This window comes from Coturnix japonica, chromosome 1 (assembly GCF_054131305.1).
Source record: "Coturnix japonica strain WE chromosome 1, WE-NBRP24, whole genome shotgun sequence".
NCBI lineage: Eukaryota > Metazoa > Chordata > Aves > Galliformes > Phasianidae > Coturnix > Coturnix japonica.
This window is the reverse complement of record NC_140663.1, coordinates 5,207,515-5,234,131: the sequence shown is the minus strand read 5'-3', so window position 1 is coordinate 5,234,131 and position 26,617 is coordinate 5,207,515. Positions and strand designations below refer to the sequence as shown.

Below are 26,617 nucleotides of genomic sequence, written 5' to 3'. Positions count from 1 at the left end.
CCACTGCTCCCTGCTGTGGTGTCTCAACCAATGCTGATCCCATGTCTGGATATAGGTAGGCTCTTGCTGTTTCTCCTTTGGCTGGCTCTGGGAACAGTCCTGTGCACATTTCCACTATGTTGTTTTTCACCTTTCTTCATTGTCACAAATAGCCCTGCATTATATTTTGAACATTTTCCCTTTCTATAAAGCCCTTTATATAAAAGGTTTCATTGTGTTTGCTAACTAGAGCTAGCTTAGCTCATCATTCTAATGCACAGAGCTAATAATATTTGTACCAGGAAGCTTTTTCCTATCTTCACATTGCTGAAGGATTTATTGTCTCTTACAGTCGTATTATGGATGTTTATGGTTTAAATTTGTCACCAAGAAAAGGCTAATTCCAGATGTGGCACTGTAGATTTGTGGTGTTGTGCAAAGCAGAAGTTATTTTTCATATTTATTAATATTGCTACAGCTACAGCCCAAAGGCAAGCTGTGTCTGTGCATCACAAAATAACCTTGTGAAGATGAGCATGATTTGTAATGGCTTTGGTCAGTGTCTTAAGAAGACACTTGGAGTCATTTTGTAAACAAGCCAAAGGACTGTCATTTCCATACTCAGATACCACCTTCAGAAAGCATCTGATCATGAAGGATCTGGAAGAACTGGATGTCCCCACTGGTGCATCCACAGTTCAGAAGTCATAGTTCAGAAAGGCTGGGAAAAGGGCAGACACCCCATGTGGTAGCAAATAATGAGGACACGAAGTGGTGGCACACAATTAGGACACAAAGCAGTGTCTTCCATTCACCTCTCGTTCCTGCTGGCTCTGAGGGATACGTTTGTGTTTTTAAAAGCAACAACAACAAAAGGATTTGGTCTGACCAAAGTTTTGAATTTGGTTTTTCTGAAATGATCTTGATGGATGCATTTGGGCAGATGGATTAGGAAGATTCTAAGGGCTGCAAGGGAAAATACCAAAAACATTTCTCTTTCTTTAAACATATATACACATATGTATTTATTTCCATGCTTTTGGTTAGCATTACTAGGAGTCTTTATGGTGTGGTAAGGGGAAAGGAAACTGAGGATTTTCATTTTTAACCCTGACCTTAATTATTGAACAATTTGAATTAAGACTTCTATATGGGGATTGCAGAGTTGGAATAGGCCTTGCACACTGGTAGCTGAGCCTTCACCTTTGCTTTTAGGAACAACTGTGGTTTGCACTTTTTACCTGTCAGAGTTCATTTAGGGGTATTTACATAGGGCAGTCCATCAAAGGGGATTCTCTGGAAAAAACTGGTCTTTTAGGAAGATAGTGGTAATGGAGTGATAATGGGGCTACTGGAAAACTGAGCTGTTGAGAATCAATTGCAAGTTCTGACTACCTTTGGAAAGCCAACTGCATTGCATTGCCTTGACCTCCTTATGTGCCTCATTTGTTCCCTGCTGTATTGCTTTGAAGCATCTAGTAGACAGCCCAGATCCAAAGAGGGGAGCAGATGGAAGATGGGTGGCTGTTATGGTGCAGCAGGAAAACCAGCGTTGTTGCTGGTTCCACGGTGGGAAACATACCTGGAAGAACATTTTCTGAGCGTTCCAGGGGCTCCAGAGGTGTATAATCAGACCTGGCCAATTGCTTTGGGGCTCAACCATAGGAACAAGGCAGGTGGTGAAGTTAGTTCCTGCAGAATGATGGAGGTCTCAGGAGTCTGAGGCTGGTCCTGACTTTCCTGTTGGGAGAAGTAGGAATATTGATAGTGTATGTACACTTATGTATGCAGCAAAGAGGCTCAGTGGAGCTTTGTTATGTAGCACAAGCTACTCATGCTGAATGTTGCTCAGGGATAGTGCCACGTTTAAACCTTGCCACTGTGACCCTCTGAATTATACAAGGGGCTGGATACCAGAAACTGAGCCCTAATTCCCAACTCTCAAATTGGCTCTCGCTGCATGTTGCTATAGGTGAGTTATTTCAACACATTCTTTCTATCTCAATTTCTTGCCCATACATCACACATGCTAACGTTAGGTGATGCAGCAACATCACGAACATAGTGAGATATTTGGGTAGAAATACGCAGAACAACAGCAGCATCCCACTTCAGCACTGCGCACTGGGAATCTTTGAGTATGATGCTTATTTAAAAATGCATCCACAGCAAAACATTTACCAAGCTTACAGGATATTTCAGGCTTTATCTCACTTTAATAAAAGGTAGAAGTCTAGGGAGAATATTTCAAATTATCATATGAAAGACAGTTTAAGATGGAGGTGAGGTTACAAAAAAAAAGTAAAAATAAGCTATAATTTTCTGTCCAGAAATGCTAGCGCTGAATTATCACTCAAATGCAGTCCACTATGGTGGCAATTCAGAGCTCCAGGGGTCCTTATCTCCTATTTTTCATGCAGAAACTGTTGCATATATTGTCATTAAGAGCAAACCAAATACAGCCTGAGCTGCTGCAATCATTGGCGTCAGTAAGAAGTGTGGTACCAGGTGTGGCTTTCAGCAGGTCTTCAAAGTGGTATGGAACCTGGTGTTATTGCATTGCAAAAGGAAAGTTGTCATCTTCTCTGGCCTCATGGTGGAAGTTCAAGCCTTCAGCTTAGACAGCATCATGATGTAGTGGTCAGAGCTGATAGTTTGTCCAGGCACAAGAAATCAAGGATCACCCCTTTCCTATCCCAAAAGACAGTGTGCATCACCTTACTCACCAAGGGCTGCATTTTGAACTTTTCCATCAATGGGGAATTCCCATGTCATTACTTCATGGACTGCCTTTGTGTTCAAGAAACATATAGATGTTGTACTGAAGGACAGTGATAGATGGATGCTTGGATGGGATGATCTCAGAGATCTTTTCCAACCTTGGTGATTCATGGGTCACAATGATGACACCATGTTTTATTACTGGTAACGATGTGATCAGGAAACTGTCACCTTCAGCCTTGTACTGGTCCAGTAGGTCCTACAGACTTGCATACAGTGTTCTTTCAGTTCCTGTGTGGGCATTTGTGGGATCCGTCTGGCACAAACTTTGCTATTTTCTTATGTTGCCACCATCGTTTCCAATGCACTGAAGCTGCTATTCAGCTCCACTGACATTGTGGGCCAACATAATAAAACAGGAGGCGTTACTTTCAGAGCAGTCCTCATATTTTGTGGCAAAAACACAGATTCTATTTATGTATTTTGAACTTAAAAGAATACTGGGAAAAAAAAATAATCTAATTGGAATCAGAATTTCCCAAATAGTTTAAAATGTCATCTGAGACCAGGTTCTGTTCAGCTGTTCTCATGTGATATTTTCATGGCTCAGTATTTGTAAGTGCAGCAGAGCCAAGCTGAGAGCTCACAAAAGGCAAAGTCTTTAAGCTGCTTAGGTGGCTACATAGAGCATACTGGAAAAAGTACGGGGAAAAGAGGTAGAATAAATTAGATGGTTTAAATACCCTTAATTTAAATTGAGGTTAGTAGCACTGAAATTTGAAAGGCATTCAGCCTGGTAGCTTCCCTCTAACGAAGCATCTTTGCTGTGGGTTCTGGGAATCTGAGTTCATTTTCTGCACTACTGAAAGCTGTGTCATGTGGGGCTTGGCATAAATTGGTTTATGAGCTGGACTGATGGATCCAGGACCCAGATTTGGGGGAACACTATAAGCACGTGCCAGGTTTCCATTGGGATCTGTGGAAACCAGGTACACTTCAGACTTTTCAAACTGGAGGCCTTCTCTGAATTAGGTTTATGTCAACTGTGGAGGTGCATCAAAGTCTGCAGAGAAGATGAGCAATGCTTTGTCCCAAACCTGCTGTCTTCTCTCACAGCTGGATCATGGGGCCCCGTAATGCTGCCTTGGCTAACTTGCAGTTTGCTCATCCTTTCCCTCTGTCCTGCAGTGGAAATGTCACTTTAGCGTTTATGTGAACATAAACTTATTCAGTGCAAGGTGATTCATGGGGTAGGATATACAATGCTCCCTTTGGTCTCCGAATGTTTCAGCCAACTGATAAATAATCAAGAACCTTGAATGTTCCTCTCTGCCCATCTGTCTCATCAGAACGCTTTGTTTGAATAGTGGTAATTTATTGGTGAGTGCATTAAAAGCCAATCACTGTAATGTCACGGGCATGAATTACCACAGTATGTTCTGTCATTTGGTGGCTTTTTCAATGCCAAACATCAGACTAATCCCCATGCGCGCGTGTGTTTTGTTGCTGTTGTCTTTTTGATTCCCTGCATTTTTAAGCAGGCTAATTAAATATTAAGACTGAAAAATAACAGGGTTATTTTTATTATTATTTCCTTGTTCCAAAATCCATGTGCCATTTCTGACAAGAGCTTTTTGTGTTAGAAATGGTGGTGGGGAATATCCCTCTTTTCTTTCCTCAGCCTCGCAAAGCTTAAGTCCAAACTTCTCAACCTTGATGCTTTTGTTATCATTATTTTCAGATTGCCTTGGTGAAGGCTAACACAAGGAATGCCTGTGGAGCCAGGTCCTTGAAGGATAGCTCTGCAAATTGGGATTTTCTTTTGGAAATTCAGAGTTGCACAGTCTGCCTAGGTTGGCCTCCCCTCCTGGCAACGACTGTGCGTCAAATGATTGCACTCTTGAACCGTGAACTCCAAGGCCTGAGCTCCCACTGCTGCTTGGCAGGAAGGAGAAATGATTTCTGTATGGAATTAAGTAGTCCTTCCCTCTGTCTCTGATTTTAAGAATAATTTTTTAGTGTTTTTTTTTACTTCCCACCTCACATCTTCTGAAGTTAGTTCTACTCCCTGCGAGGCTGGCAGTCTCCAGAAGCAGTTACAAAGAGGCCCTTGAGGGCAGGAGCTTTGACAATCTTGCAAAAGATATAATTTTAATCTCATAGAACGTCTTGGCACGCTGGGTGAAAACAGGCTTTGTCCCTGGGGTGAGAAGTGAGGGGTGTAAAGCCAAATTCTATCTTACAGTGATTACGAAACAGGCTAAAGTGCCACAAAAGGCATGACTAAATTGTCTGTCTTAATCCATGGTCTAATCAACTTTCAAATGCAGGAGAGAAATCCTTTGTATGCCTGTTGTCTGTATGCATGTCCTATTGACCATGACCTGCATTACATGAAGCTGAGACCAAAAGTTTCAATGGCTTCTCCTTCCTCCTGCATCACCTTTGCCTGCTGCCTTTGCTGGCCTCTGTGGGCATCTTTCAGCCCCAGGTTTGGCCTGCCCTGTCCTCCCTGACCTGCAAATGTTCTCCACAAACCTATGACAGCCTTCCACAGGCACAAACAGTACAGAGCCTTGCTGTTGTGCCTGGACCCAGCTGCGGTACCTTGATTTAGGAGATGTTGTGCTGAGAAGCAGCTTGGCAAACAGTGGGTTAGCTTTCCCTGCCTGTGTTGCATACAGACAGCTGTGCCAAAGACATGGGGTATGAGTGAGAGAGTGATATTGCACTGCGATAAAGAGAATCTTTTAATTTGTTTTGTCTGTGACCTGAATTCAGGCCCTGTGGCCGTCGTGTCAATCTCACGGTCTCGTCTGTTAGCTCACTGACGTAAGTCGCAGTGACACGTGTGTGTATCAGATGCCCTTCTCTGTGGCTTCAGGAAGGACACTGTGGAGCAGGTGGAGTTACTTGGGGATTTAATGATGCTCATCAGTTAGTTCTGTTTTCCAGAGACGTGAACGTTGGTTTAGAAGGCATGTGACTGTGCACGTCGCAAAATGTGATGACTTTATCCTAAGAGGGCAGCTAATGTTGTAGGAAATCACACCTCTACTGCCAAGGCAGCAAATGTGCAGAATCAGTACATTACTTGCTGAATCATCCACTCAGCTCTGGTGAGGCAGCACCTCAGTACTGTGTTCAGTTCTGGGCTCCTCACTACAAGAAAGACATTGAGGCCCTGAGCGTGTTGAGAGAAGGGCAGTAAAGCTGTGAAGTTCTGGAGCACAGATCTGATGGGGAGCAGCTGATGGAACTGAGGGTGTTCAGTCTGGAGAAGAGGATGCCCAGGAGAGAATTCATCCTTCCCTACAACTGCCTGAAAGGAGGCCCTTGTGAGATGGGGGTTGGCCTCTGATCCCAGGAAACAATGATATGATGAGAGGGAATGGCCTGAAGCTGTGCCAGGGGAGGGTCAGGTTGGATGTTAGGAGGAATTTCTTCTCAGAAAGAGCTGATGAGGTGTTGGCATGGGCTGCACAGGGAGATGGCGGAGTCACTGTCCCTGGAGGTGTTCAGTGCAAAATGCCATGTGTTCATAATGAAAGAAACTGGACAAGGCACATCCTTTGTGCTGAGTCAGAGCATTTGTCAACTTTCTCACTCTCTCTTAAGCCTTAGAGCTCCTCTTGTGCTGGGGTGGTTTGTGGAGGGGCAGTGGGATCCTGTTTCCTGTTCCAAAAGAATTGTCTTAGCATCTAGGACACAAGAGGAAACCTAAGCAATGTGTCTATGGCCTCACTGAGAAATAAACAAGGCTGCTCAGGGAACTCCTGCACAGAAAGCCCTAATTTGTAGATCCCAACAGGTATGTACATGACATAGATGCTATCCGTGCAGTCCTGCTGAGAAGACAACATTACTGAGAGCAGTTGCAAAACTCCAGACAGCTGGGTAATTACAGTGGCAAAAATTATGTGTTTATGTCCCTTCAGGAGCCGCAGGTGATAAATGTGTTGTGGATTGCACTTCTATACTCAAACACCTGAACTCTGTCCTCATTTCCTGCCTTCATGGGCAGAGACTTGGGACATGGTCTGGGCATGCTGCTTTAGTTTTGAATTAACTTTTCCAAGCTAATCCCGGTTCTCCCATATCCTCTTCACAGGCTGCCCCAGCTCAGTGTGAGGGGAGCTCTGTGTGTGGTGACTCAGCAGCATGCCTGCCCTCGAGCATGACGAGGCTGAACAGTTCACGCTGTGCGCTTTGTCTCAAGGCATGTTGCTTCCTGAAGTTAAAAGAAAATAAAAGTAATGCTTCACGGAGAATAAACCTTTATCATTTAGGTCTCCAGCACTACCCGGTCTTCCATCTTCTTTCTAAACTCTTGCTGGATAACAGTTTCCATGCTGAGGGGCTTGGTGTAGTGTGAAGTATAGTCAAAAGCTAATCTTCTTGTGATTGAATATTAGATTGTTCATTTCAAGAGGTTCTTACAGCATGCAAAGCAACAAGGGGCACATCCAGAAGGGACTGAGTGGTAAAGTAAAATATAAGCGACAACGAGGCTAATAAAAAACAATATGACAGTATGTCATATCCACCTCCAACTACCACCACCTGATTCTGGAAGTTCTGACTTTTGATTATGTGTCTCTTAGAACCATAGACTCACTAGGGTTGGAAATGACCTTCAAGATCATCCAGTGCAAACATCTGTCTATCACCAATAGCTCTCATGTCCCTCAACACAACATCCAAACATTCCTTGAACATCTCCAGGGTGACTCCACCACCTCCCTGGGCAGTCCATTCCAGTGCCTGACCACTCTTTCAGAGAAGTAATTTCCTATTGTCCAGCCTGAACTTCCCTGGTGCAACTTGAGGCCATTCCTTCTCATCCTATCAATAGTTACACGAAAGAAGAGGCAGACTCGCAGCTCACTACAAACTTCCTTCAGGTAGTTTTATTCTCTCTTGAGAGAGTCCTCCGTGCCTACAGTTTTGCTTCTGTTCAGTGTCACCACTTTGGTTTTTCATATGTTGAGTGAAAGCATGAAAAGGTAGGATCTGAAGTCCTTAGTTACCTTGTTTATCGTCTACTTGGTCTGAAGTCTAAACTTTCCGCTGTGTATGTGTGTTTGGGAAGAATATTTTCAATTCCCTTTCTGAAGTGTTCTGATCTCCCTGAGCCTGTTGGAGGTGAGGCAGATTCTGGATTCGGTCCCCATGGTGCAAAAGCCTCAAAACAAAACTCAACGTCAGCTAATTGTGAGAGCTGAAATTATTTATGGGCCTGGCCCTCGGAGTCAGAGCCTCAAAAGTCTTAAAGTACCTTCAGGGATCTGTGCACAGGATACCATGGTGATGAGAATAATATTTGGAATTCAAATCTTGTCTACTGTGATTTAGCAGCTGGAATGGGCAAGCAGCTGATTATGACCATAATGGAAATCATGCCAAAAACCTGCACACGCACAGTTTGGAGTGTTGGCTTTTTAATCAGACGTATAAAACTCTTGTTATCTTTCTTGAGCCTTGCTGGAAACAAAATTTGGAAAGAAAGCTCCTGTTCAATATTCAATGTCCCTGTGCAATCTGAATCTTCACCTATACAGCTGCCTTTCAGAGAAAGTCCTCACCAAAGGAGGAAAGACTAGAATGTAAATTATTTTCTCGATACTTCTATCTGGGACATCCATATCCATCCACCACAAACTGAAAGCTAAAATGCAGGTGATTTCTACTACACATCTGTACTGACATTGCTGGAATTAGGCTGAATCTGCCACTGTTTTCTCCAGGCTTTGGGAACAACCTAAAAATTTATGGTGATTATTTTCTCAAATGAAAGCAGTTATATTCATTAGCAGAACACGGTAATTGTCAGCTCAGCACTATCGTTGCAGCAATGACAATATCTGGGGATAGTTGCTGCTTTTTAAAGGGTTGTAGAATTTGTACATAGGATGTATGAAGATGCAGCCACACATTCACTGCAAGCTGTGGATGAGGGATGTGATCGTTCCAAGAAGCCCAAAGGCTCCTGAAGGCTTTTCATAGCTGATCTGCTCTTAAAGATGAAGAACTACATTTCCCAAGAGGCATGAAGAATTTCCTAAGGTAGTGAAAGCATTTAAAAAACAATCCAACTTCCTGCTAACGAATAAGAAACTCATCAAAAAGGGGCTTGGAAAAAGGAGATTCTAGCTCTGAATTCTTTCTGTTTGATCACAGGCTTTGGACAAGATGCTTAAGCTTCCCACGGTGCTTCCCATTTGGATGACAACACCAAAGGAGTGATCATCTCCTTGCTGCAGTGAAGGTATGTGAATAGGTAGGTAGGTGCAGAGCTGATTTCCACCACCTAACTTTTATCTGGTGAGATGCAAGGCAGCTCTGGTTCATAACAGAATTAGCGTACGACTCTGAGTTAATATATCCGACTCACAGGATTCTCTGCAGAATGATATCAGACTTGGGACCAAAGACAGTTCATGTTCAGCCAGATCATAACACAAGTCTATCAGCCCCAGCCACGTGGGATTCATCTGAGCAAATAAACTGGTTGTCTAGTCTTGCTTGGGCACCGCAGGGAAATTGGCACATTCAAGGCATGATTCATCTTGCCCCGAAGAAGGTATCTAAAATAGGTCAAATGAGTACGCTGTAAAAGTGCCTGCTCCTCTTCACAGAGGATCAGAGGCTCAGTAAGATGCAAATGTCTCTGGTGTGAATGTTTTAAATTAAGCAAGACAAATTCTGTCTATGCTGTACATTTTTTTTTTTTTAATATATTTATTTTTAAATGCTGTATGTGATGGATAAGCAGGCCTCTGATTGGAAGTACCTGTCCAATTTAAAAGTATGGTGTCCTTAAGGCTCCTGAGGAAATGCATATTTGTGCTGAGATACAGCCTAACCCAAAGCTCTGATGTACCTTTTCCTAACATTCAGTGGTTATAAATTACCATCATTTCTGTGTTTGGTCCCCTCCATCACTTTTGTTTGCTGATTGAATTCAGCACCCAGAGGTGGTGGATGCCCATCCATTCAGATGCTCCAGGTTAGGCTGGGCAGAGCTCTAAACAACCTGATCTACCTGTAGGTGTCCCTGGTCATTACAGGGGAGTTGGACTAGGTGACCTATGAGGGCCCATCCCAACTCAAACAATTTTACAATTCTGTTGATTCGAAGATTTAACAGATTTAAATCCTTACAGATTTCTCCCATTACTCTGTAATCATTGGGATCAGGCAGTGCACACATTTCCCCCTTCCTCTATGGGACATGTAACAATGAAAATATGACTTTGCTTTAAGTTCATATTTTCTTCCCTTCTTTTCTTCATTTGATGTCAGTCTGTAAAGCTGGGATCACACCACAGCTAGAAAGAGATCTTCTGAGTAGTTTGGTGCGTCATAAATGTAGATTTCTAATCAATTTGCACTAATAGCTATGGAAAGCAATATAACAAGCCAGGCCTTTTCTGTCTCTTTCTCTTTCTTACATTCGAAAAAATAAATCTGAGCAGCGACATAAGCGAGCCTTGTATAATTACTCTTCCATTTATATTCCTAGACTTGTCAATCTGGCAAGCATCGCAGAGCAGGATTAAAAGCTTTCTCCTTCTCTTTCAATCAGAGATTTCATTTGCTTCCGTGTTGTACAGTAAATATAATCAGTTTGGCAGGAGATGGTTTTGTTTTCAGAAATGTTGGCTTCCTAGTCAGGGGAGTTCTTATTAACAACCCCGGATAGAAGTCAGTTGCAATGAGCCCCAGCATGGGGTGCTTCTGCAGCCCAAGGCAGAGTGTATGGGGATGTGGTCCAAATGGGGTGCCTGGAATGTGTCCCCACAGAAGGAAACCCAAAGGTCTCCACTCCCCATTATTTGTGTGGGGATTTAGGGACTGCAGAGGGCCACATTCATCAGTGTTGGCCCACTGGCCACTGGTCAGTGCTGTTCAGCAATGGCCCACTGACAGGGATATGGGAAGTCTGTTGCTTCTTGCTTTGGACTTGATCCCAGTGTGTCAGGAAAGTGAGGTGCTGTGAGATGGTGAGGGCAGGATGGTGAGGGCTGTGCTTGGTGGGGGTTTGGACCAAGTGCCCACCTGTGAGAACTGTTGATGCTTTGGAGTGTCTTATAGGAGAGAAGTAAGGGAATGTTCAATGAACAGTTCTGCTTTGGATGCTTAGATATCTCTGAGCCTACACAGCGGCAGAGCAGGGAGTTTTAATTGTTGTTTTCTGAATGGTTAAGCACCTAAATTCCGCTTGCAGCTTATTTCAGTCTTTGTCTTTTCTTTTTTTTCACATAGACTTGCAGGATCTGTAACTCAATTTCCAATGCAAAGTACAATAAAAGGGAATTGGAAAGACTTTGGTTGTTCCTTGACGACAGCTGGTATGCAAATGCAGACTTATACTGTCTCTCATTACAGAGGAACCCTCAGTGCATAACTTTCTAACTTCTACATGATCAGACCCACAGACACACCCATACTTCCACGCTCTCACAGACTGTTCTGTTTCCTAATTCTGCCTGCAGGTCAGAAAGATGTCAGGTTCTTTGCACTGTAAGTTATTTGCCAGTCCTTCATTAAACCAAAAAGCCAACCTGCCCTTAAGCCCAACCAAAGGTTTTTCCTTATCTTTCCCAACTTGTTTCATTGCTTTGACTGCAAAACTCAGCCTAAGCATCCGTGTTCCTGTTTGCTAGTAGATATTCTGTAGTGGGCCACAGATAGCTGTGGAGATGAAGTGCATTGGAAATATGTGGTTGTCAATGGTCGTGCTGACAGCTGGGGTGGCCCCAGTGGAGATCTGGTTCATGGTCATGAATCTGCACAGGGAATCCATCTGCAAAGGGAGAAGCTATTTTATACCCTGCACATAGTCAGTGTGATGGGTTCTCAGGGCTGACACCAGGGCTCTGCTGCATCCTACAGGGCATTGAAGAAATTCATAATAAAGAGCAAAAAGCTCACGGTTAAAGTGGAAAACAGAGAAACTGGATGGGAGAGGATGCCATGCATGGAAAAGCAAACTGGTTTTCAATGCAAGTGAGGTTTATGGTGTTATGCTGCTGGTATTGGAAGGGGAGAAAACAGTGCTTGAAGTGGGGTCCTCTGGAGAATTCAGTTCCTGAAAAGCAAGCATTAAAGAGCTGAGGGGGGGTGAGCAGGGAGTCAAGGCTGCAGTGACAGAAGCAGGCATCCCATCCTGCATCCCACCCAGCGAGGCGTGCAAGCTGCTGCACAGCCCTGCGACCAGCCAAGAGTGAAAGAAGCCAAGGAGCCAGCCCGGGAGCCAAGCGCAGATCCAGCTGCCACATTTGGGGAAGGAGGAGGAGGGATGGACTCAGAGACTTTGCCATGCTTGGCACGCGAGCCCAACAGCCTGGCCAAGCGCGCCCCTAGAGTGCCCGTAGTTGTAGGCAATGCTTCTGAAACAGATAGATAAAGAGGCTGTATGGGGACCACTTCCCACACAGCAATTAACAGGAAGAGACGACACCGAACGAATATTTCAATTGCACGTACAGGAGGTGCCAATATGTTTTGCTATTCTGCAATTGTGTTCTGCGGGTGCCAGCAGGGCCATTACAGTGAAGGGTCTGTTCAGTTGGCATTTCCACTGGAAACCTAATTTTTGAAAGGGGTTATAATTCGGCCATTTTTAATTAACGAGGGGATTAAACTTGGCACATGGGTTCTCAAGGGCTGTTTGTTGCTGTTTTAATTTATTTTTTTAATCCAATCTGTTAGGCTCATCTCAAATAACATTCTTTGTTTCCTCTTAGTGGGGTTGACATCAAATATCTTTATTCATATATGTGTGCCTCTATCTATATGTAAAGGAAATAAGATTTACCAAAGTGAAGAATTACACTGGGGCAGGTGGGCAGGTTGCTGGAAGATCTCATATCCCAAGGCTGCTGTTATTCACATAGTATGCCCTCAAACAGCGTTTGCATAAGAAGTTGCCTTTTTTTTTTTTTTTTGGCTGAATCTCAGACCCGACTGAATCGTGTTCTCTTGGAACACACAGATTTATTTTTTATTTCAGACTTTGGTGTTAATCTTGTACACAGTATTTTGATAAATAAAAATTCATAGCTCATAGCTTCAGAAAGAACCAGGCAGCTTGTTTATGACTCATTATTGCAATATGTAAAACCTTGACAACTCTATGACATTGTAGTTACATGCCATTGGCTGGATCATTCTCAACCCAAAGGAGTGCCAGAAGTCAGGGTTCTCAGTATTCCTTATACAGTCTTCCCTTAGACAAGCTTCTGATTTTTTGCTTCTACACCATGTTTTAAAAGAACATTTATGATATGTAACAGATACTGGCACCCACTTGCAGAAGTTGGTTGATCAATCTTTGCATCAGAAGCATTTTTTGGCCTCACCAAAAGTCACAAATTGGATCAGGAAGTCAGCAGCTTTGTCTCAGCTTTGGCCACAGGCTCTAGGCAGCTCCAGGACTTGCTGATTTTGTTTGGGAAGCACCGTGAACAATTTTTTGTCTATCTGTTATGTCTGTAAGGTTGCTGGACTGTGGCCATCCAAATGAGATCTGTCAGCTGGTTTCCTATCTTTGGGAATAAACAAAATGGAAATCTGTAACATGAAGCAGGTAAGTTACAAATACTGGGTTGCTGTTTGATTTCTAGCACTCAAGGTGGGATTCAGCCTGAAGGGACACCTACATTTGGTGTCTTTGTTTAGGCTTAAGCTTTTAATCTCCCATTATTTTCAGTGGAGAGGAAGACAATCTAGAGAAGAGCAGACCAGACATTCAAGACTTTATTTCTTTGACCAAATGCAGGTGTCAATCCAGAAGAGCTTAGGCGCTTAGGATCTGTATCATATCTGCCACACCTGTGCCTAACTTCTGCTTTCAGCAGAGCTGACTTGCTTCATGGTCTCCACTGGCTCTGATGGGAGCCTAGGCACCAAATTCATGAAGTCATTTCAATCTGGTGACTCAGAGGTGAGATGCATCCCAGGCATCAAATTACCAACTTCATTTTTTAATGTGTGGCTCTTGGAGGATGCTTTGAATATATCCACATTGAAAGCTTTTTAGGTACGACATATGTTTTACGTATGTGTCTAGTGATGTTTGTAGTCCTGCTGCAGCCCTTCAACCAGGCACACTTCCAGACTCAGCTTTTGGCCAACGATTGGGCTGCAATACAGGGCAAAATGCACAGGGGTAGGTGAATAAATCTATGTGTTTTTCTCAAGTTCTTGCACCTTCCTTGGCCATGTTGCAGGGAGCACGGTGGGCTCATTTTACCTGGTAGCCTCCAAACTGAGGAAAGAGTGCTTTGTGTGTGCATGTGACAGTGAGCACAGAGTTACCATGATGATTATGATTACTTTTGGCAATACAAGCACCCTCTGGACCTGTTTCATTTCATTCAGAGGTGACATAACACCCAGAAGTTCAAAACACTGTTCAATAAATGGTATTAGTTGTCTTATATTCTCTGGATGGAAAAATGCCATGGTAGTTTTGGGTACTTTCTCTGGGTAGCAGCTGAGTGGGAGATGAAGGGTAAGAGCACATTGTTCCTCTTCTGGCAGGGGAGGGCTATCCCTTGCTTTGGGATTTAGGAAGGATATTTTTGCAGGGAGCATGGCAATTTGCATGGGCTGAGGGTTGTTTTTCTCCTACAAATTGCTTTGTCCTGGAGCAGTGAGGACACTGTTTGAAGGGGTACAGCAATTACTGTTCCCTGCGTGATGGGTTTGTCATTTGTGGTAGTGCAGCTCCCGGGGTATGCACGTTTGTCAGTTGAAATTTTTGTGCAATTTCCTTGACAGGAGCAGTGAGCGACACACGTTCCCTGGGGAGTTTTTCCACTTTTTTACTATTCTTTAGGCTTCAGTGACATTTCCCAAGTCTAGTTGTTGGAGCCTCAGGTTCAAGTATCTACATTGCCCTAGACCACATCCCAGCAGGGATAATTTGGCCCTTCGACCTTCAGCAGTGAATACATTGGCTTCTGCAGCTCATGGCAAGCATCATGTGGGGTTAAGTTCCTTGTGTAAAACTTCATAACCCATAGTGGAAACTCCAGTCATTTGTGCTCAGCGCCAGCATTCTTTCTCACCCCTGTAAATCTCAACAATAGCTTAAAAATGAAGATTAAAATGAAAATCAAAACTACTTTTCCTTTCAGGTAGAGATAAATATAGGCCTAAATGTTTTAAGCTTCATTGATACAAAAAATAGATGCCTACAGCTCCAGGAATGGTGGTTATTAATGAAAACCTTTACTGTAATTTTCTTGGTAAAGTCATGGCAGTTGACAGCATTGAGCAGCAAATGCAAACTACATTAAAACAGTTGATTTTCTGATTATATTAACATTGTTTACAGTTCCGTGGCCTGAATAATGACATGTAATTGCAAAATCTCTGTTCAACTGTGAAAATGTAGATGGGGTAACTCTCTGATGGACCCATACAAAGAGTGAGGGTGACTCCTGCTAAGCGGGGTCTCAATGGACAGACTATGAAGTTTTCTCCATTTCTATTATGGTGAAGCAAAAGAGAAAGACCCCTTTTTTCAGCCTGTAGGTGCATCAGCACAGTGTTTGATTTTTTAGTTGCCCCTGGTCCACCTGTACTTTGTGCATGAATTTAAGTTAATTCCTGGACTTTCAGCCAGCTCATCCTCCCCAGCGTGCAGCCCTAAAGGTGTCTCCAAGAGTTCCTTCTCAAGTCTTCTCTTGACTCCACAAAACCTGGCCCTCTCCACCCTATTCATTTCTTTCTTTCCAGCCAACCTTCATGCTTTCATACCCCTACGCTCCATCTCAAACTGGGATGGGGTTACTTAAAGCCCTTGTGTTTCTTGCCAAAGAAAGAGGAACTGATATCGCTGACCTGAGATCTGTCACTGACTATGGACAGCACTCGATGGGTCATTTTGTAGTCTAAGGTGTAGCTTCTGTGGCTGGGAACCATGCTGCTAATTGCTTTTATTTATTGATTTATTTTTAAGTGCCCTGACTGAGATCTAGTGAGAAGCACTGTGTACGAATGATGTGAAATCTGTTCTGCTGCCTTCCTTTGCAGGGATGACATAGGAGCAAGGCAGTAAAGAGGCAGCATTGAAATCTTGTTGGTTTCTCTTCCATCTTGACTCCTAGTGCTCATGGTGCTGAACTGGGCTGATTTAGCAGGTCTGTAAAGGTATGGAATCAGGATGAAAATTATGGCTTATATGTCAGCCACTATATAAAAAGGGAGACCTATCTTATCTCTGTATTATTATTGTTGTTATTATTGTTGCTATCATTATCATTATAATTTGACCAAAAGCCAACTGATGTCCTCTCATTATGTTAATAAAAACAACTCTTTCCATGTGCACAGCAATCTGCAACCCAGAGAAGATAATGAATTTTTGATAAAGATATGCTGATAAAGTTGTTAATTAGTTACTCATCTTTAAAAATACAGCTGCAGGCATCTGTAGAGATCTCTTTGTTGGAGCAGTAGGCTGAAATGCGTAGATGCCAATTTCCTCTGCAGGGATCTCAGAGTATCCTGATTTTTCCCTGGAGCAGGGCTCATTTTTTTAGTTCTGTTTTACAAATCTATTATGTCAAAATATGATCAGTTGTATGTGCACAAGATGCAGGCCTCCACCAACATCATTTAAATACGATATTTGTTGCACCAAGTGACATAGCCCAGAGAGATCACAGGCATGGGCTGATGGTTGGATTAGATGATTTTATTGCTTGTAATGAGTTGGATATTAGATGATTTTATGATTTCATTGATTTTAATGATTCTATTATTCTATGTTACATGAGTGTGTCTGTGACTGTTTACACATATATATAAGCAATTATATCCACAGATGTATGTCTATATATGCACTATGTATACACAGATTTATATATTATAATAGAACAATGCTGCATTACTTTTTGAAATTAAATGTTACTTTTAAAAATAGTTATCTCTAATTTGTTCTAGAACTCAGTGTGTGAATGGAGAACTGATCTTTCACTCTCACTTCACTTAAAATCCATTATTAATGGTCTATGGAATATATGGAGTCATCATTCATGGAGGTGTTTAAGGTAAGAATAGATATGGCACAGAGGGACATGGTTAGTGGGCGTAGTGGGGATGGGTTAATGGTTGGACTGGATGGTCTCAGTGATCTTTTCCAACCTTACTGATTTTGTAATCCTATTCTTCTGCCTGAACTCTCAGTAAAATTTACTTCCAATAGCTGTCATTTGCCATTTTAAAAGGTTGCATAATCATGTCATTAGTTCGTATACAAAATATTTCCTCTAAATTTGTCTACGGCTGTGATACGTCTCTCAATAGTTTCATTGGCTTGACACCAACAAGCTGCAAAAAGAACAGGTGGCAAGTTTAAAAAAAATAGACTTCCCTTTCAACTATTTCACCCAGCTGAATGACAAAAGCAATAACTCAAAATGACATTCTTCCAAGGTCTGTCCCAACCAACAACAAACTACCTTCCTTCACCACAACAGTTCACTCTTTTCTTAGATAGTTAGAGATCACGCAGAAATTTCTCATCAACCCAACAGTATTACATCAGCCTGAGGTCTTTTCATTTCACAACAGAAAACTAGAAGGTTTCATTCAGAAAATCTCAGAAAAGGAAACACTAAATTATTGCAAGTTTTGGGACATGTTTTCCTCTTTCTTTTAAAATTTTCCCTTCTGATTCCAACCCATTTGTTGAATTCAACTCAAATCTGAATCGTGCCATTGCTTTGCCTGTTGCTGCACTTTCTGGGAACAACTTGTCCCCCTTAAGCTCACGGGCTGACAGAAGGAACAGTGGGTGGGGAACTGCAGGAAGGCATTTAGGGCCGGGGGTGTCATTTTCATGCGGCCAGCATGAGTTCAGCAAAGGTTGGCTGTGACCTGGAGCAGTTGCCAGCTCATCTGTCATTGATGTACAAAATGCTGGTGGTGACATTTTTCATCTGTCAGGAAACGTGCTATCCCAAATGTCACAGGTCATTTTTTTGCATTTATTTTTTTTTGCTAGCTGTTGCTTGTTTGCAGTTGCAATGGCCAAGGACAGTGAAGTTCTTCCCACCGTACTCATCTCTCTTTGATCCAAGATTAGCCCGTATCTGGCCATTGGGTTCTGCTTCTTGTTACCAGGAAGTGAAACAGCACTTTTCCAAAACAAGTGGGGAGGAATGAGCTGTAGAGCCACAGATACCGTGTAAGTCCCATGCAGCTCCTATATACACCATTTATTTCAAACTGCCCTGGGTCAGCAGTGTCCACAGGGAGTCTGGTTGCAACAAATAAATGCATTCAGCTTAAACAACCCATCCATACAGAGAGTTGCTCTTTCCCAGAGCCTGAGCCTTCCTGAAGACATGGGAGCTTTGGGAACGTGTTCCTTGTTCAATGACAAGTTCAAATGACATCTCATTAGTGATGTGACAAGTGATGGTGCAGTTTCTACAACGTCACTGTGTAGCATGGGGGCAGATAGATGCTGACGTGCACTGAGTCACAGAAGCACTGGGTTGAATTTAGATGGGCATGTAGATGCAAGACACATCAGGGGTGCCCTATATACCCTTCATGGTCAAGGATGGGCAGATGGGCACTGAAGGCCATCCAGCATCTCTGCAGGCATGGGGAGACTGGAATAAATGGAGGGACAGGCACATTCTGGTTAATTTTCAGTATGTGTACTTATGATTACCCTCTGCAACACACAGAGGTGCAAGGCTGACAGGTGGGTAAGGAAGGACTGCCTCCTTGCAGACCCTGCCTGAGCTGGATGTTTGGAGATCCTAGAAATCCTGGCCAAAGGGCTCAAGCTGTGTTCAGTTATGTTAAGAGGGATCTTAGCATATTTAAAACTGATCCAACTGTGTGCACTGTTCACAGATAAGAGTTTTTTTCCCTAGGCCACGGCTCATGCAAGTCCATGAGGTAGATGGATATTGCCTGGGTCACTAAAGGTGATTTTGCACTGTTGTCTTCAGGCAACGTGAGCTCTGCCATGCTGGCTGAAAGCTGCCTAGCAAAGGATGCCTTTAATCTGTACCTCATTATAATGGTCATGTGGCTGGTTTGGGGCATGAACAGCATGATAACAAGGCATCCCACAGTGCTGAGGACTCAGTAGAGCTGGCTGTATCTATGGGCTGAGGGAGAAATGAGTTCTGGCTTCAGATTTGCATAATGGCTTTTATACCTTTAAAGAAAACAGGTTGCATGTGTCAGAAAGTTCACCTGAGCTACCTTTTGGGTGAGATAATGAACACCAAATACACAAAATACAAATCATTTGCTTACTCGTTTTCAATCTAAGCCTGAGTTAATTATAAAAAAGAATGAAAGATCAGATGAAACTCTGCCTTCATGTCTGGCAGCATAAGGTAGTCTGGGAGGGAGCACAGCTCTGAGCACCCTTCCTGAGAAAAAAAGTATGGAAACACCATGAGATGGTTAGGATTCAATAGAAGAGACGTTGGAGTGGGATTTGGGAAGACTAGATTAGCCACTGGGCTCCTGAAAACTTGAGAGAAATCAGGCCAGCTTCCACTGGCTCCTTTGCATTTGCCTGAGTCCTCCCTTTGAATTCCAAGTTCTTTGGGACATGGAATATCTCTCCCCATTCATTTGCACACTGCCTTGGAGCTGTTACCGTCATAAGCAACATTTTCTCTGCACTGAAAATTGTTCAAGTCTGGAAATATTTTCTGAGATGGATCAACAACTGTTAAACCCAACTGCTATATTTAAATAATCTTGTCAAATAATTAATTTCAGCTTGATCAGAACATTTCACTTTGAACCATTCCCATCTGAAGGAGGTCATTCCTTCTAAAATTATTTTTTCCTTTTTCTTATTTCACACAAAATTTATGTTCAAGTTAAAGAAATTGCTGGTTAGGGAATTTCAACAACCTTCTGCTACCGTTTCTGTTTTATTTTGAGGCAGGAACTGCTGATCTCTGTGGCTGTGGGTGGCTGGGTGCCAGTTGCACTCACATACTGCAAGTGGCTGAATTTTAGTAGTGAAGAGAGGGATCCCAGTAGCCATTAAAGTCAACGTTCATCAGCAGTTACCTTATTATAGTGGTTTAGAGAGTGCAATTTTCATTTCTTGAAGAAGAAACTGCAGTAATACTGTGTCTCTTCTATCATATGAGAGTATACTGGAGCTTCCATTAATCACTATAAGTTGCTGAAAGAGCATAGGCAGAACAGCACTTGAAAGAGCAAAATACTCTTAACGTTACAAACTTAAACGGGGAAAGCTCAAAATTGCTGTAAAAAATCAACTTCAGAATTGGAAGGTATAATTACTGTACGCTGCTTGTGACTGGGATTTCTTGAATGATAAAGGTTAACAGATAGAGGCTGTCTTGGCTCACTGTATTTACCTCATTTCTCACTCTTGTGAAATCAATGTCATCCAAGACATACAACTATAAAAACATTGAAGGTTGCACTGTGGTCAAAAGTGACCAAATTCAAGCCCAGCCCCTTGTTTAAATTCACATTTTCAGGTCTGGTCATCCATACCTTAAAATGCCAACACGAGTGGAGTCTGAATATCCACAGTGAAGCAGCAGAAAGATTAGTTTTCCCAAATTGCCTGACAACCCTCACTTAGGATTAGTTCTCCTTTGGCTTGTGTCACAGTAGGGATGGATAGTTGGGAAAGATCAGTGACAACATAGATTCGTAGAATGATTTAATCATTAAGGTAGTAAAAGACATCAAAGATCATCTAGTCCAACCATCAGCGTATCCCCACCGTGCCCACTAACTATGTCCCTCAGTGCATTTCTACACGTCTCTTGAACACTTCCATCACCTCCCTGGGCAGCCTGTGCCAATGCCTGAGAAGGAATGTTTCCTAATACCCAACTTGAACCTGCCCTGGCACAACTTAATGCCATTCCCTTTTGTCCTATTACTATAACCTGGGAGCAGAAGACAATCCACCCTTCACCACTACCTCCTCTCAGGGAGATGTAGAGTATGATGAGGTACCCCCTGTGCCTCCTCTTCTCCGGACTGAACAATCCCAGTTCCCTCAGTCACTCCTCATAAGATTTGTGTTGCAGCACCCTCACAACTCCATTGCCCTTCTCTGGACACACTCAGGGTCTCCATGTCTTTTTTGTAGTGAGGGGCCCGAAACTGAACACAACACCACAGTTTGAGTACAGGGGGACAATCACCTCTCTGTTTCTGATGGCTGTGCTATTTCTGATATAAGCCAGGATGGGAAACAGCAGTATAGAAACTATATCCTTTATAACTCAAATAAATAGATCCTTTATGCTGAAGTGTCCCTGGAGGATAGGAGAGGGGGAGGATGTGTCATGCCTGTTATTTTTGGCCACTTTAATGAATTTTGTATTGCAAGGCATTTTCAGGTTGTCCAAAGAATACAGGATTCTGTAGGCACTATGGGAGGTCCTAAGAGGTCTGTTTCTCAGAGATGAGAAAGAACAGTATCTGAAGACTCGGTGTCTCCCTTCATGGCCGTGTGGCCAAAATTCATGACACAATATCTTCAAACTCCCAGTGGATGTCAGTGTGCCTTTTTTTTTTTCCTTCTTTTTAATTGCTTACCCCTTACTTATCAGCCAATCCTCACTTAAGTGGGTTTGTCAGTCTGAAGAATCTGCTAACGATGTTTGTGCAAAAAAACAACAACTTGGGATTCAGCTCCTGCAGCGCTGCTGAGTGCCAGGCACCAAGCACCAAGTACAAGGTTTGTGCTGTGTCATCGGCTTCCTCTGTCACTAGGTATTATTGTTTCTCCATGGCTGGATGCTTCTATCTTTTAAAGCAGAACAATCAGGAATAAAGAATGCCAAATGAGAAATGAACTATGAAGGACAAATATTTCCATTTCTGCACAAATAACCTGTCCTTGTTAGCCTGGGGTGATGGTCTGTGTGCAAAAAGAAAAGGGAAAAAAAAGCTTTATCCAAGTACCTGGATGAACAAAACACAGACTGCATGTTTGCTTGTAAAAAATAATCAGTTCCTGGCCTACAGGCCCAGAAATGATCATTGTCTTATCTGCTTTAGCATCCTCTGTAGGAAACCCATTGTTTCCACCCTATTTCCTGTTTGAGGTTTTGTCAGGCTTCAGCTCCCCATCTGGTTCAACCATGCACACAAATTCCTACAACTCACGATGACATTTCTCTTAATAAAGATTATTCTGGCAGGTCAGAAAAGCTGTGTCTGTGCCAGGGCTTAAGCCCAGGAGCCACTTTTGTATTGTCTTGGAAAGATGGGAGCCTTTTCAACCCACGTTAGTCACAACTGATCACTGAAGAAATGCAATGTCTTTGTCTCTGTACTTTGGAGTGCCTGATGACAGTTCAGTGCAGGAGATGAAAAGATCTGTCTGTAGCTCTGATTAATTAAGAATTTACTGCTGCATCTTAAGCACTAAGTGCCGAGGACAGTGAACATAATATGTAGTTACTTTCTGACATTGATTTTCCTTGTCATCTATGAATAGCCAGAAATCAGCTTAAAAAAATAATAAAATGGAACAATGTTGACAATAATTAAATAACAAGCAGAAGCCAGTTGTGATGTGATTCTGCTTCTGCTGAACTGAGACTGGTCACTTATGGTTCGTAAATGCAAGTGCTGCTGATTCTGGGAAAGCTTTGTAAAGAGACCTATTGCTTTTCCTTTTGTCATTAAAAGAATAATATGGACACATTTGGGAAAACCGGGCTAAAGCATGATTCTACCTCAGTCCCAGGCACAGGAGGATGCTTCTGAACACTGCACTACAGGCTCTTGTTTGAACAAGGCTATTGGTTGGAAACAGAATTAACTAATTTCTGGTTTCTGTTTATTAGCCAAGTGTGTGAAACCATTTTTCACCTATTAATTCAGTCTGCCTTAATTGAATGTCCATATTTACGACCCTCAGGTTACGTCTTACTTTAGTGGTTTTTAGCTCTTCAAAGAATGAAGTATGAGTAAAGCACACTTCTACTCTAAAAATGGTGGACATAAAAATGGTGTGTTCGTACCTTTGTAAGCCTGGATACTTGGCGTGTGTCAAGTTATGTTTTCTGGCTGAGGAAAAACATGGAATTTTTACTACTCTTAGTCTGCTCTACTAACAGAACTCAGTCCTTTTCTATCTTCTGCATTATCCAAAAGAATTGATCGTTAATTTCTAATCGTAGGACACGCAGTATAACCCCACCACCATCAGACTGCGCTCTTGCTTATTGATGTGTCACCTCCAGGAGACACTTTATTACTCTTGATGGATGAGCCTGGAAGAGCTCATCTTGACTTTCAGATCTTAAGCTGCATTTACAGCCCTGGCAGATGAGAATCTGGAGGAAAAACATTTTGCTAGTAAACAGAGAGAATGAACATACAATAAACCACTGAGACACTGTAATCCCACAAACCCATGACACTATTAATAATGGGTCCTTTTGAAAGTGATGCCACACTTCATGCCCCAAAGCCTCTGGAATTATGTTTGGATAAGCTGCAGACATCACATTCCTTGGAGGGCAATAGCTTGTACCTTCTATTTCTCTGATGCTGTTTTTATTTTTACCTGTATCAGAGATGGATCCACTTCCCTTAAGAATCCTCATTAAAGCAGCTTCAATCTTTCCAGCTTTACACTTATTGATTATGGGCAGGACGGATTTTCTGGTAAGTGGAAAATTTTAGGATTTTGCAGTTATTTTTTCTTCTCAGAAAGATGAAAATGGGATTTTTGGAAAATTTCCTGATGACAGAGAGTGTGAGTATCTTTACACAACCCATTTCTCACCTGTTCTATCTCTGTATGTGGTGGGTCACAGAGACACTACTATGTGCAGAATAAAATAAACCGCAACATCTGTGCTGGTTCCAGATTTGACACTGGCTGAAGTTGGGGTTATTGCTCACATGATCTCATATTCTATTTCATTGTCCCTGGTCTTCATTGCCCACTTTGGGAGTACCTCCTGAAACAATTCTTTATCAGCTGTGTGGGTATTGCTGTGTGTGGCTGTAGGAAATGACTCCATGCTTTTGAACAGCCCATGATCAGGTTTGTTTCTATGTTGTTTTCCTCCAGAACTTTTTAAATTAACAATGAAAATGCTTCAGAACCTCAAAAGTACTTTGATACCCTCTGCCTCCTTGAGCACCTGTCAGTTAACAAAAAGACCTGAGAACTTAAATGTCCAGCATTGCTGGTGAGTAAAGTTTGCAGTACCCAAAACTTATTAGGAGAAGCCCTGCAGGTTCATCCTGGGGTGTTCAGTGTCTTCTCCTGCCCCCTGCACATCCCATGCAGAAGGCTTTTCTTCTGTCACAGATGAAACTGTCCCATCCTTGTGAATGGGGACCTGATGTATCATACTCAAGTTCCTGGCTTTAATGGCCAATGACAAATTTGGAACCTGGCTTATTACCTTGTGACATATTATCTAACCACCTTTGGGAGCTGCTTACCTGCAATGAGTTTTCTCAAGCTCTGTCTGACCTGAGGAACCAAATCTCAGGCTCAAACATCATGGTTTGGACAAAACACAGGATACAGGGCTTCAATCACGGCTTTTATGGTCCTTCCATGGGAGGAGGCACCTCAGCCCCAGGAGTTCACCCCCACATTTGGTACTGCAATGCCCACATCCCATCTGAAGGTGTTTTCAGTGCTTTGATAGACTGCAGTTGTGAAAACTGGTCGTTCCGCTTTTCAAGTGTTAATGGTTATAATGTGAACGTTGTTGCAGCTGGAACTATAATAGACTCATAAGAATTTTTTAGTTTCATTTTTTAACAGATTTGGGGGTTGAGTGGGTACTACATTATGCCATTATTACAGCTTCAGTATTATTGTTTTTCTTTAACTGGCATTGTTTATTATGCATGCATTGAAGCACAAATGTGGAACAAATGAATCTGATATCAAATTAATGCTGCGATCAGGTTTCCCCCCCTTCCCTCTTTAGTTGCCATAACAATCTGTGATCTTGAAGCAACGATAAAATTAGAATTGCATTAAAGGTGTTTACACCGTGTTCACTCTGTCTCCCATTATTATTTTTCATTGTAATAAAGGCACCGAGTGTTTCCTTTGGAAGAGAACACCGTCAGAGCTCTTGCATTGCCACATCCCACATTGATTTTGCAGCCATTCACATTGCTTTGGGGAGAGGGAAGGGAGGAGGGAGAGCTGGAGGTTTTGGAGGAGCGGAGACTCTGTTTATGGGTTTTGAAGATAATTTTTTGTCTTTTACTTCAAGGGTGTATTTTTGAGCACACTACCTTTAGATTTCAAAGCTTCAAAGAAAAGCATCTCTGTTGGCTTAAACGTGATGCAAATTTCCCCTCCTTCTACTGTGGTGGAAAGTACATCTCTTGGCTCTTCCTATTGCTGACACAAAGAAATGTGTGTGAGGAAGAGATTTCATTGGCACATATGGGCCCATGTTTATGGGTATGTATGTGTGTATAAACCTACATAGATGATGTAATCAGCTCCCTCTCCCCGTGACTGCACAGACATCTGCCCTTGGGGGTGGCATGAGAGGAAAAAAACACATGACAGATGTTAGTCATATTGCCTAGTGCATGACTTGAAAGTGCTCTGGTAGTTCAGCAATGATCTTTATGGAAAAACATTTATGGAACAAAGAGGCCATTATCTCTGTATCTTGACTGTGCTGGGCATCACGGAGACCCTTTATTGCTGCTCCTGTCCAGAATGGCACATTATTCCTTGCTGTGACATCTCTCTGTGCAGCCTTTGTAGATAATCCTTGTGGTAAAGCTCCTTTCAGGAAAATGGGAGTTTTTCATTTTTAAATAGAAAGTGATCACCTTATGCTGAGGCCAGACTGGAATAGAAATGCTGTGAGATTTCCTCCTCCATCCGCTAAGCCTGCTGTTCTTGGATGCAAACCATTCTTTGATCATTATTATTATTATTTTTAATATGTTTTTCCTGTCCTACAAGTATGGAATCTGTCTATTTATGAACATTGTATGTGGTTATTTTCCTGATGAATCTGAATATAAATCATTCAGCCACAAGCTAATTCTATCCCTGAATGCTTTATTTCAGATTCTGTGCAACACAGAGAACTGTTATACTGGGCACAGGGATGTGGGAGGTATGATAAAAGAAAAAAAATGTCATGTAGGCTGAGTGAGGAATGTAGTTAGCTGTCATAAATCTCTGGAGACAAGATCTTCCCAGAGCTCGGCTCATCCAGTCATCTCCTCACCAACTCCTGTCCTAAAGATCAAAGAGCGGGGGATTAAGCAGTGCACATTCTGCAGTGGCATGCTGCTGGGGATTAGCTAGGTAGGAATCACCAAAGTAAAAGATCACAGCATCATAATACAGTTATGGAAGGAACCTCAGGAGGTCCAATCTGCTGCTCGGGGCTGGACCAAATTCAATGCTAGGTCAGGTAGCTCAGGGCCATAGACAGTCAAATTTAGAATGTCTGAGGAAGCTGTGACCAACATGGTACTATGGCCAAGAAAGCAACATTTGAGTCTTGCTTAATGCTGACATTGCTGCTGAAGTTTCTCTGCATATGTTGTCACTGTGATTGGTACTAATGACTGGAAAGAGACTAATAGGGGTTAGAGGGTGATTAGAAAAAATGAAGGAGAAGAAAAGTTGGCTCTGTGGTTGTAAGCCTGCCCATGTATTTATGCTGAGTAACAAAATGAAGGCTTTCTTGTGTTAACACCAAGATGACACTTTCAGTAGCTGTGTCAATGTAGCTCTGTTCCCAAGAAAAGATTGATCAGCTTTGGTCTGGAGATGGAGTTTCCTACTGGTGAGCATATACTATTTTCAAGACCAGAATGTGCATTCTCGCATGGTGGATCCTGCTTCAAGGAGGTAATGGGATGAGTCACTATGCTGTGTAAC

The 26,617-nt window shown here is 42.5% G+C and overlaps 1 long non-coding RNA gene across 1 annotated transcript; it reads left to right on the top strand.

Annotated features, from left to right (window-relative positions):
• The first annotated feature begins 13,038 nt into the window (after nucleotides 1-13,038).
• Nucleotides 13,039-24,750, top strand: LOC107316809 (uncharacterized). Its single transcript, XR_014932965.1, has 2 exons — nucleotides 13,039-16,769; nucleotides 23,798-24,750. It is a non-coding gene; the product is annotated as an uncharacterized LOC107316809 (long non-coding RNA).
• Nucleotides 24,751-26,617: the final 1,867 nt, after the last annotated feature.